Genomic DNA, 13,750 nt, shown 5'->3' with positions numbered 1-13,750 from the left:
TATTGTGTACCAACCCACATATATCTATCTATATAAATATTTTTTAATCCAAAAAATGGCGAAATCTTCTCCGGCACCCCACAATATATTATGCCGGGCTGTACACATAATAATAATAATAACAATATATTATATAGGTATATTATAATGTGCGGGTACATCGAAAACCGGTACTGTCCCGGGTTAACCGCGATATGGCAACCCTAATAATTAATAAAAAAAATTATGCCTACACATACAATATAAGTAGGCACCCATATGGTATTTACGGTACATTATTATACCACACATCATATATACGGCGTGCACGCTTATACCAAAGGGGCGGGCGTCGGGCGCGCGCAGGAATTTTTTTACAATATATATATACGTCGGTCGGCGGCGCGTCTTCGTCGCCAGTGGCTGTGTTCGTGTATATATTATTAAATATTATTATTATTATTATTATTACTGTTGTCGCTATCTTGGTCGTTTTATTTTATTTTTATAAAAAGTATCATGCGATGCAGTGTACGTGAGTGTGCGCGCGAGCTGCTCGTTCGGTCGGTGGCGCGCGCGCCGCGTGAGCAGTACGCGCACGCGGAACAGAGATATTACAATAATAATATTATTGCGTTTCAAGCGAGCGCGCGCGCGCGCGCGAGTGTGTAAGTACGCGAGGCGGCGGGAAGAGCGAGACCGAGCGAGAGTGAGAAGGCGGCGGCGGCGGCGGCGAATACACGACAGTCGAGTGGAACGCCGCGGCGGCAGGCTCTGTGGGCGCGTGACCAAGCGTCGGGCCCGCCACCGCCGACGCCGCCGCCGCACTGCGAGGCCGTGGGAACTCGAACCGGAGCTTCTCGTCGACACGAGTACGCGCGCGGCAATCACCGCCGCCGACCCGTTGTGCCCACGTTACGTTCGCCATAAATATGTACATACATAATAATAATATATGCGGCGCGTAATACGTACATCGTTATATGACCGTATATTATATTATTATTACTATTATTTATTAGGTATGTATAGTGATAATATATATGTACAAATATTTGTTTTCAACACGAACGCCGCGACGTAGCTGTTTGAATGTTTGATACGCATAATAATATAATAATATGACATCGCCACCGGAGTTTATTTTTCGCCGCCGGACGTTCCATTTCCGTTTGATACGGGTCGATGATAAACGAAAAAAAGCGCCGACACGAGTTTAATACATAATAATATTATAGTTTGTGTGTAGTATTTGTAATGTTTTGGTACGCCCATCGATCCCATTCCGCGATCGTACCATTAGACGTGGAAATTTGGTTGAATTCTTATAACACTATTATATTATAATATAATGCAGTATATATTACCGTATGAAAATATTAAGCTGTTCTCAGAGATATCGGAAAAGTTTAGACAGTTGCAGTTTGAATCACGTTCGAAAATAAACCAAATGTTATCCAATCCGCCACAGGGCAATTGTCCATCTCGGTAGGATTAGTTCACAAAGCGAGGTACACTGACACAGATTTACCCGTGAACTGTGGTACACTAAAATCAAGATACACCTTTATAATATTATACATCATTATTTATATTTTATTAACATAATATTATATACAATATAGGCACATATCATTTATATATTTATTTTATATATCTAGAAAACATGACATGTACGTTTTGGTAAACTTTATTTGTAAGTAATAATAAACTTTCATGTATGAATAATTATTTGGATCAATCCACATTTATTTGTAATATTTAGATCCTAAATACCATTCATGCTCCCGAGTTACGGTTAAAATATACTCAAAAGAAATTCTTCCCTGAGTATACAATATTCAACTGGTCATCCCCTACCACGTTTCAATATATATACTGTATAGTACTATATTTGATATTTTTTCATTTTTTCACTGCTGAAGTTGGTTATTACAGCTAGTACATAATCAAAATGTTTCTATTGATTTAAATATAATTATGTAGAGTTCTGTCTTTTATGAACGCCATGTAATGTTACAAAGTGCGTGAACTTTTTACGTTTATTATGTTTGTAGTATAGGTGCAAGTAAGAAGAATTCACATATAATAGCAATATCAAAATTCTATTTAAAAATGTATTTTGATTTATACGTTTTCTAAGACAAAAAAACATATTCAATATAAACAATAATATTCCATTTTATGTATAATTTAAACACTTCTTTACGCCTTATACCTAGTTATTAAAAACACTAAAAAAACATGTTTACCACCCTGGAAGCTCCTAAGGATTACCTAAGGACTCTTGCAGGATGCCTTTACCTATATAGGTGCAAATACCCCAAATTTTTTTTTGGGGGGAGGGGGCGGATTAAAGCCCCCTCTTTAAATATTTTCTAATATATATATGCTTTTAGATACTAAATGTTGAATTGGGGGGATTTGGTCGAAATTTAGGGGGACTAAGTCCCCCCCCCCCAATATTTGTGCCAATGCAGTTACCTACACCGGTATTTTCAGCTGTAAATTAATACACACATTCGTCTTGGCCCTTGGGTGCGAATCGTACACCAATACACCACGTACATAATAATAATAATATTAATACTGTGATCAATAATCGAAAGTCGAAACGCCATCGACGCCGCCATCTGATAAGGTTCCACCGACCCACACAGACGGTCAATTATTTGAAACGGTGGCCGCTACGACGGTTACGCGTTCGTTATAAACTGATAATATTAATATATTATAACGATTGCGATCGGCGGCACATATGCTCGGCGGAAGACACATGAGTCATCGGCACTCGCTGGACTCTGGAATTTTATTTTTTATCTCGAACGCGAGCTAGTTTTTTTCCACGAAAAGGCTATCACTATTTTGTTTGGTCCGTTTCGGTCTGACTTTTAATCTTTTTATTCGTACGATTGTACCGTTGAATGTAAGTTCCACGAACTTAAACGAACTATGGTTCTGTATAGTATAGACAAGTGTGCCACGGGTTATGCGTTCGTAATGCCTTCGATAACATTTTACGAGAGTATTCCTTTATTGTTTTCGGCGAACGTGTCTAAATAAAAACTAATAGTTATAGTATAGTTATTCCATAAACACGGCCGAAAGTGTATGCACGTCTTACATTATAATGCAACATTACTTTTAATTACACAATTTATATGGATAATAAGTTATATCAAAGGGAAAAACACCCTTCAGAGGCAATAAAATCGAAACAGCCAGAGGCCGCAATTATAACTATGTAGTTTATATATACCTATACGTTTACGGTACAAATGCAACCCTGATATACCCGACAGTTCTTTGAATTATATGCCCTACCCTAAACATTTTATTACCCATACGGATACACGTTTTGTTTAATAGATAGTCATTTATGTATTACCGATGTGTGTGGCTTTTAAATTAATTTTTTATTACATATACAATAAACCCGTCAAAAAACGTAATTTTCATAATAATTATTATTTGATATAAGTTTTAAAATTTAAGATTCTTAAATACACAACTTTAACATTACTCTCAAATAGTTTTATTAGCACATTATTGTGACCCAATGATGGTCCATGTTGCAATAGAAAATTCATCATGAAATGTTATTTAATATTATTCATAGTTATTTTTTTTTTCATCTACCTGCCTCCTTAAAAATGAAACAAAGATCAGGGCTTACATTTTTTTGAATTATATATAGATAAAAATATAGTAATATTATGTTCTTGTTCAGCTGTTTTTCTTTCACAAATCCCAATTAATGATAAACGACAAAAATACTAAATATAATTAATGAACAACGGATGCGAGTAATGATTCATCCGTTCATTCACTTAAATGGTTCTATAAACTGCTATTCATATAATCATATAAGACATTAACAGTTTCATGTGTGTGTTTAAAATGTTTAAATGATTATGATACTGCATTCACCATTTAACCGTTCATATATTATAATATGAAATACTTTTTTGTATTAACGACACTTTGAAACATTCAAACTGTATAGCTAATGTATGATTATATCGTTTTCGAATTTTGAAATGGAATACGTATTTCATTTCCATTAAAAAAGAAAGGTATGCGTACCAATAATTATAAAGAGTTATTACAAATCCTATACAAATTGATGGACGTTTTGTCATATAGCAATAAGGAGTCTACGATGGCCTGCATAAACTAACTCTGAGGATGAGTTACTTGGGTAAATTTATTATTGAATAAAAATATAATACGTCATTCAACTTGGACTCATGAAATGTACACAAAAAAAAATGTTAAGATGGAAAATTGTATATTAACCATAAATTGATCAAGGCTGTGACGGGAATAGAGAACTACAAGAGTTAACAATCGGTCACTGCGCCAGTATACGTCATCATTATTCGTTTGATTCTAATATTATTTAGTATTTACTATACGAGTGTTTGTATAACATTAATTATGATTTATGATTTGTGATTTATCGGCAGCGATTGGGGCTGTTATTTTTGTGATTTTTTTCAACGGTTTTCGAAAAATATAACTTGTAAAAAAAAATAAGAGACCATAATATTATACGAAGTGTCGCCGCCGCACCCGTCCTTATCTACGGCCGCGGCGGCGGCGGTGGTGAAATCACGCGTTTCCTGTGTTTACACAACCATTAAAAAATAAAGTAAAATAAAAAAAACCGGCGGCGGTCACACCAGTGAATAGTGATATGTGTGTGTGTGTGTGTGTGTGTGTGTGCGTGTGTGTGACAATGAAACTGGATACACACCGAGCTCGCGTCGAACAGACTACGGCGGAGATGGTCGGCGGCGGTCGGTCACGGGCGACGGAAAAGGCGGCGGTGGCTGTAAGACGGTCGACGGTGGCGCGGACGGTCTCCGTGGGGGGGTGGCGAGGAGGAGATCCGAAAGTCGAAACGGCAGGTGTACGCACGCCGTCATATTATAATGCCCCGCCGCCCGTCCGCCGGCCCGTCCGTGGTCGCCGCCGACGACCGGTCTTCCACGCGATCACGAACCAAACGGACCGGCTCCGCACGCATATAATGATATACGTATACGTAAGCGCATAATACACGACGTGTGTGTGTGTGTGTGTGTGTATGTGTATACGAATCCAATCTTCTTTTCGTTGTTGTGAGCCGCCGCCGACACGGCATAACCATATATATATATATATGTATATATGTATATATTATTTTATTATACATTACATATAATATGTATTGTATATTATAACAGAAAGAAACAAACAGCCCAGACGAGTGTGTATGTGTGTATGAGCTCGACGGGTTTTTTCCCCTTCATATACCGCCCGAGGGGGTGAGGCTGCCGCCACCAATGCTCAGCTCCCATCGAAGGGGCATCAGAAGCATCATCGTACGTGACGTCGAAGACGAGACGAGACGTCGTTTGAAATATCTATAGGATATATAGAAAATATATTACTGTCATCCAGTAGGATATCGTAATATTATCTCTTGTTAAAAATTATATCATAGGTCAGGGGAAAGATGGACATTATCTCCCACCCGCACTGGAACATCGAGCCATTTGAAAATTAAAAAGTCTCCAGACGCAACAAATGTATGGCATCATTTCGATTCAAATTACGTAAATGGAAATTATAAAGGTTATATTGTGGTTAGATGCTAATTATACGAGTATTCGACTCGTACGAAATCCACCTATATTTCCTCCACGTTATTGGAATACGTGTTCCGAAACTCAACTATAGGAATTGGCCGAACAAATAATGTTTGTGAAAGGTGACTTTAGAATATACCATAATTATTTTTATTAACCTGACGTAAATTTCTAGAAGGCATTAAAAATGTAAGCACTTGAATAATTTAAACGAACCAAATATTTAGATATCCAGATTATAGAACGTCTTCAAAAGAGCAACGCTATTGCAATTATGACATGAATGTAACATGTAATGAATTTGAATAAAAAAAATTGGAGATATTATACATATATATTTTAATGTAAGCTACTGTCATTTAAATTTAGTTAATTTAGTTATGAATAAAATAAAATAATATTTTTTATTTTAATAATAAAATAATAGTTTTTTTTTAAATTTTTTATACGTTCCGATTTGTTTTAACCTTTTCTAAGGGTACATTTCCTAAGCCAAGGGAAAATTGTCTACTAGTAGTAAAGATATGTCCGAGGGGAGAGAAATGTCTTAATGATCAGTCAGAGGTATTTAGACTTTTTCATCCAACAGCCCATCGTCTCTTCACAACATTTTGGTGGGTTCCAAATTATTAATGACTCACAAGTTTAATGTTTTAAGGTTTAATTATTAACAATAGATAAATTATAACTGACAACAATTAATGTAGTAATAATTATGCTTAGAGAACTAAAATTAAATGTTTTACGTTTAAGATAAAATAATCTACTATTCGCCATCATCATTATAATATTTTTTGCATCTTCAGTGCCGCGGCTCCCTCGGAACCCCAATGGCTCAATGTACAGTTTAAATAGATATATAGGTATTTGATATTTTTACCATGATACATTATAAGCCGACGCACACTCAAAATTCCAAGAAATTTTTTCAAGAAAAGCGTTGGATATTGCATGTCTTATATATATATATATATATATATATATATGTATTATATATTTGTACGAAATATTATGCCCCCGTCGGCTATCGCCTATCAGCGGAGCTATGATCGACATCGAAATATATTCGTCAACATCTTACTCGGACTTCCTAAAAACTGCTTCTACAGTAATGAGTCATATTATGAAAAACGAAAACAGTTTTATCTTTTCTAATAAGATTTTTTTCATGTATCCAATTTATAAACCTTATTATTAACTTACAATTACCTTTGGGTACGATGCCTTCCGGTACGTGGCGGTAGTTCTTTGTAATAAAAATAAATAAGGGATGTAACATATATTTGACATGATGATTTCCGTTCGTGTTTTTTACTCCACAGCCCACAGGAATCTATGAAACAAAATAAGGCTATTGTATTATGATTGGCGTTGTAATTTCGCGGGTACCTACCTTTTTATATCATATTTTATTATGTTCTTACATAACCTAGCCAAAGATATTATTGTTTTTTAAAAGTTATTATTATATCTATAAAATAACACAATATTAATCAAAATTAAAATTAAATAGTTGTCTAATGGTGTTTCAATATGAATAATAATAATTTATTAATTGACCTATGGTAAAAATAATATTATATATATATATATATATATATATATATATGTGTGTGTGTATATATTATATAGTAAGTAAAATAATATAGTTTGGTTTGTGTTCTATAAAAATATTGTTTTGATTTTCGGGAGTACCTAGCTAATGAATTATTAATGAATAGCTAATGATTTTTCATTCAAAAATATACAGTTTAACATTCTTGTTCCGCAGAAATTACTCAATAGTTGACCCAAGGTATTTAAAACCGTGTTCTATGGTTTGTTATAATGTGTAGCCTCTAGCTATAAATAATAAGTAATTACTTCCAATTTCCTACCCAGGTCACAGATACTCATCCAAAAATTATTGATTTAAGATTTTAATAAGAATATGTAGGGATCAACCCGTAATGTATCAACATTTTTAGAATACTAACTATACACAATCAAATACAATTTCTGGTACCTTTTCACCTACTATATTACTATGTAAGTACGTTATAATAATTAACTTGAAACATAATATAATATGTAAAGAACTTTAATAACATTAAATAAAAAAATATGAGAGTTGGAAAATAAATTCAAGGTAAATTGTATAAATATTTTAACTATTTTGAATACCTATTGCAATAATAAAATAAATCATTTTCAGAAAAATTGATTTATGTAATTCCATAAAAATTCAAAATTGTAGAGTTCTTTTAAACGTCGCCGTCGTTGAATTACAAATACTACTATGAAGAAAATTGGCTTCATTAAGTCCACATTAAAAAATATATCGTTGTCTATAATAAACACTTGGGTCTTAGAATTTGTATCATAAGATCGAGAACAATAAAAGTACGTTTTTTACATCACTTCAGTAATTCACCATAAACATTTCCGGGCTCAAGATATTATTAAACTTTTTTAGTAGAATTTTCTGATTTCAAAGATAATCATATTGTGTAGTTGCTTGTTTTTTAACGTACCTATGTATACAAGTGCACAACACAAAACATTAATTTTTCCGCAAAAACACTTTCATCATAATAATAAAATAATCGGTTATAAGTTATAATAGTACCACAGTCAGCAATAAAATAGGTCCCTCGCTTACACCTACAAGTATATTGTAATATATAGGTAAACCTCGTGTTATATTATTATTACGACGATGATGATGATGACGACACGACGATACTACGTCGGTAATAATAATAATAAATAAAAATAATAATGGATATGACGCGTGATTTATTCGCACGAAGATCTACCGCCTCGATGGTATTTTTCATTATCATTTTAATTTATTTTGCCTTGAAAGATATCTACGAACCTTATATTATTACTTATAATATTGTATTATAATAATTCGTATATATATTATATTGCTAACACTATATGGGCACGAATTATGCGCATTAAGGGCCTGTATATCCCCAACTCCCTTTCAGTTTTTATTGTGTCTTTGTATTCACTTTTGTACCGCGGCACCGTCATCCATTAAATCATCATCTCATCATCATGGTCAGAAAACATTGCCATAATTTTACGATCTCGTTCAGCGGTAAAATATTAAAACGCAGCAGCAGGTAAGCGCTTTATATCTCTTATACATATATAATGGTATACTATATTGGTCATGATATGACGCAGATGATATGACGCAGATAGGTGTTGCATTTTATAAGATGCAATTAAGTAGTCGCTAAATATTATTACATCTAATAAAGAATAACTATAAATAAGAGAATTTTTATCGTTTTTCGTTTTTCAGCAGGTACAAAATTATACTACATACATAATACAAATAATAAAAACAATTTTTTTTATTCACAAATATATTATAATAATAAGTAATCAAATAACTAATATTTCATAACATTTTATTGTTTTCTAACACAACACATGTACCAAGTGTACTCAATTGACATTCCTATCATTTGCCTTCACTCTAGACTTTCGACAGATAACATTTTGATGTTGAATAATCAGAATATTATAATGTTTGCAATTATTTTGGTTTTCTTAAGGGTCACGAAAAGTTAAATTTAAAATGTTAGGGTCATGCAAAGTTTAGGGACCACTGCTGCAACTCTCGAGTCTAGACTCTAGACAGTACCAATTGACTTTTCGGTAGTATTATAGACATCGTCATTTGAATAAGGTGTTTTGGATGCCGGTCACCGGAAATCATTTCCTGGGTATTAAAAACAATAGGGTCCAATTGTGTGTTGTGTCCGATGCTTATATTATGTATAATGAATCATAAAGCATTTTAAATTTTACCTACCGTTGTTTAATCTTTGTTTTACATAAATTCAATAACATGTAATCAAAGTTTGGATTAGGCACATTACAAGTTGTTAAATATATGAAACTGCATTATCACTGCACCTTAGACAGAGATTAATGAACTATAGGTGTATATTAATAAGGTATACTTAATATTACAAATAAGCTCATTTTAAACATTATTATTTCTTAATAAGTTTACTAATATTGTTGGATGAATACACAAATTGGAAATTTAAGAATAAACATTGTTTTTTAAACCTCTGATATTTTTATACAGTCATTATAGTTATATTATGCATATTAGATGTACAATATACGACTCATAAAGTCATATGTGACCCAATGGTAGGTTAGGTTAAAAAAATATCTATCAAAACTAAATTAAATGAGTATTTTGTTACCTAACGTGTGCAAGCCACAAAATATATTAGAATGCGTCAGTACTCACTAGTCACTTCTCACTACTCAGTATAGGTATAAATGTATAATAGTTAAGTTTGTAATGTGTATTATGCCCAGACAAAATATGTGTTTGTCTATTCTTGTCTTTCAAAAAAAGTGTATAATTTTCGAAGACCGTTATTATATAGTGTATGTATAATAGTAATATATAATAGTACCTACTTGGATAATATTTAAAAGCAAGTTACGGTCCGTAATGACTGTTGCAGCCAAAAAATTGACCGTTGTCGTATAGTTGTTTTATCGTGTATAATATACGAATAGGTCTGAGCGTTATAATTCCTGTGCACACAAAATCAAAAGAAAACGAGTTTTTAAAGAAAACCGTATAAGCACACCGCCGCGCCGCCTTGCCGCGGTGGCAGGTGGCAGGTGCAATCTCGTCGCAGCAGCGTACGCACGCACATTATCTTCACGATGGGTTTTTTTTATATATATTTTCCTCTCTCCGAAACCCAGTCCAAGATGCCTGAAATGACAATACTATCTGAATCCGAGATCTGGTACACCCGAATTCCATCGGAGCCTCGGCCGTGTGCATTTAATGATCGACTGCAAAAGGACACCAAAGATTTTTCTTTTATCTTTCATGTCTTCTCGTTTGCCGTAAGGACCGAAAAAAAAGAAACAAGTTTCTCTATATAATTTGTCTATTTATACGTATGTATATCAACCGATGGCTGATTTACACTATATATATAACTGTCGTGTTCTGTTATTCATCGATACTCGTCTGTTATATAATTATTATTATTATTGCCTACCCTCATTACGCACCACACAGTATAGGTACACGCTACATGGTACACACCCTCTCCGGTCATCCACACCCAGCTGTAAGTATTCTTTTTTCCTGCCCGTCAATTCATCTTCTTATATAATATGCCCGACACTATTTCCACCATTATTATTATTCGTAATCATCGACTGAGACGTGCGATGCAACCCCGAAGGCGGGCCCAACTCGCCCTTAACACCTGATTATAACTCTTTCGCCGGAGTCTTAGACACCACCAACACCATGATAACTATGTAGTTGCCACACTAATCATATCGTGTCGATGCCGCATACGATATAATATATACCAACAAGTCTATCGACACCGATTGGGAGGACACAGGTATAACATTGGTGGAGTTTGAACCCTTTTATAGTTTTACCCATACGTGTAGACGTATACACTTAGGTAGCTTGTTGTCAGCTGTATTTACAATATATACTAATTTGGAAGCATATTGGAACTTACTGACAGGAGTTATATTGTATTTGTTTTGAGATTATGATAGTAATAGCACCATATTATGATACACCATTATACTTATATATAATTTTAAGGACCACCGTTGCTTATTTATATTTGTGGAGTGTAAACAAGGTTATTAAAACCATTTTAATGAATTATTTTTGAAAATATTGCACTTACAAACGTTTTTAAATTAATATTTGGATATTATTTTTTATTAAATAGCATTACATTTAAGTATTAATTTCATCCATTTACAAATAAATATATTATTGAAATAAGGAGTAGTTTCCACACATTGCATATGAATTTATTCACCTGCGAACTCATAATTTTAATTATGCTTAAATTTTTATTTTTATCTATTTAGGCGCGTATTTTAAAATGTCTGTTTAAAATTAAAACATGAAACATAAACAGTATTTCCTGTTTCAAACTTAATGGATTATTACTTGTTTTTAGAATTTCATCGACTTATGATTTTACCACAAGGGCGAGTACGGTCGGCATGTGTTTTGCTTAACACCCTAAATAGCACCTGTTTATCACATTTCAATATGACCTTCCACCGACTCACCCTAAAACCAGATTTTAAAACAAGGATGTATGGTCGAATACTGAGTATTGGTTTCTTTCTCAAATGACGTACTTCATTAGAAATACTAGGTCGAATAGTTGAAAATATGAAACATTTGTTCTCATCTCCATATATTATCAATTTAAAATAAGTATTGAAAATATTTTTAATTTAAATAAAGTCTAATTAAACATTTTTTTTATTTATAGCATATAAAAATATAAAATAGTATTATACGATCGTAAATATATCGTAACTGCAGGTATTTATATGCAAAATGAAATAATTTACAACTCCAGAACTTAAATATGAATTGAAAACTGATTCTTCATATTTTTCATCAAAATGAATATACAATATACTATAAAAAAATAATATACTTAAAATAAAATCCATCAGTGTTCGTATACATACAATAGCAAAGATCATTCGAGTATATTATATAAATGTATATTTAACAGCTGCCTTAGCCAATGTTAATACACCATAATATCAATATTGAACAAGACATTGATGTATTAGTTGGATCGTAAAAAATAATCATGTAAGGGTATTTTTGTTACCCAGTCTCGGGTTGTTAGACCTCCCCTTGTACGCTAAATATTCAGTTTCTGCTACACTGGTTATTGGATAAACGCCCCGTTATTTGTAGTTATTTGTAAGGCGTGTACCGTACATATCTAAAAGGTGTATTTTTACCTGGTGCAAAAAAGAAAAACACCGACTATATAGTGTATACATATATACTATGTACAATGTACATGACTAGCCTGTCATTTCAGCAGCCACGCTATACCTTTAAACAAAACTCCAACCCCTCCGTGACTGCTAGTATAATTAGAATCGCTGCTGGAGCCGAAACCCATGAATAACCCGAGAACAGAGTTAATAACTTCAGAAACCCCGAGCAGGTGAACATTTTTGAAGTGGCATTTCGAAAAATAATGTATGATTCAATATCTATTTGATAAAGCCACGACTCTTTTTAAACACACTCAAAAGATGCTTATCATTTTTGAGATCAGTAAGTTGAGGGTGATAAAAAAAATCTGTCGACAGTATAACTGTCATATAATATGTGTCTACACGGAAAACCGAGTACAGACATGCTAACCAGAATATTCAGTATTTTTCATTACGTTAAATCATCATTGTTTTTTTTGGTATCATATAAATCTGAATTATGAACAATTTACATATTATTTTAATTCTTAACCACTTAAGTAGATAAAAAATGAATATTTTTTAATATTTTTAGTATAGCAACTTAATCGTCACAAAACCTAGTTGAGATAAGTACTTATATATATATGTATATATAATATATATATATGATATAAATTTAATGAATCGCGGAAAAAATGCCCACGGAAAAAAAACCCACCGAAAAAAAGCCCATGGAAAAAAACCCATAGAAAAGAAATCACCAAGGAAAAAAAGCCCATGGAAAAAAAACCCACAGAAAAAAAGCCCTCCAAAAAAATTTTAATTAAAAATAAATGTTAATACATCTATATTTAATATAATTATTATATATTTTTTTATTTAATCTAGTTTATACAATCTGTAAATAGAAAAAAAAGTACAATAAGCATAAATGATGTTTTTTTAAAATTATTATATATATTAAGTATCTTGAGGGAAGAACCAACCAGCGAAGGCACTGCGTGGATTACAATGAAGGAAAAAGGACAATTGACAATTTTTTAGAAGCTATTTCATATAACACACGAATAAAGCACGATTAACTTTATGTATACTATAATTTTTGCGACTATTGCGATTATTATTATGATTATGTTTTATTATCTGTAATGTTGTGATGATATCATCACTTATGACATTTGTTAATTATTATATTTATAGTTTGAATCACGGATATAGATACTAGTATCTATATCCGTGGTTTGAATATTATGTACTGTTTTATCACAAAATAAAATAACTATGTATATGGTATTTGAGTTAATCAACAAAATAATATAAAACACACTTTTATTTTCGTGGGTTTTTTTTCCGTGGGTTTTTTT

Source organism: Myzus persicae, unplaced genomic scaffold (assembly GCF_001856785.1).
Source record: "Myzus persicae strain clone G006 unplaced genomic scaffold, MPER_G0061.0, whole genome shotgun sequence".
NCBI lineage: Eukaryota > Metazoa > Arthropoda > Insecta > Hemiptera > Aphididae > Myzus > Myzus persicae.
The sequence above is the reverse complement of the archived record's forward strand: the minus strand, read 5'-3'. Positions refer to the sequence as shown.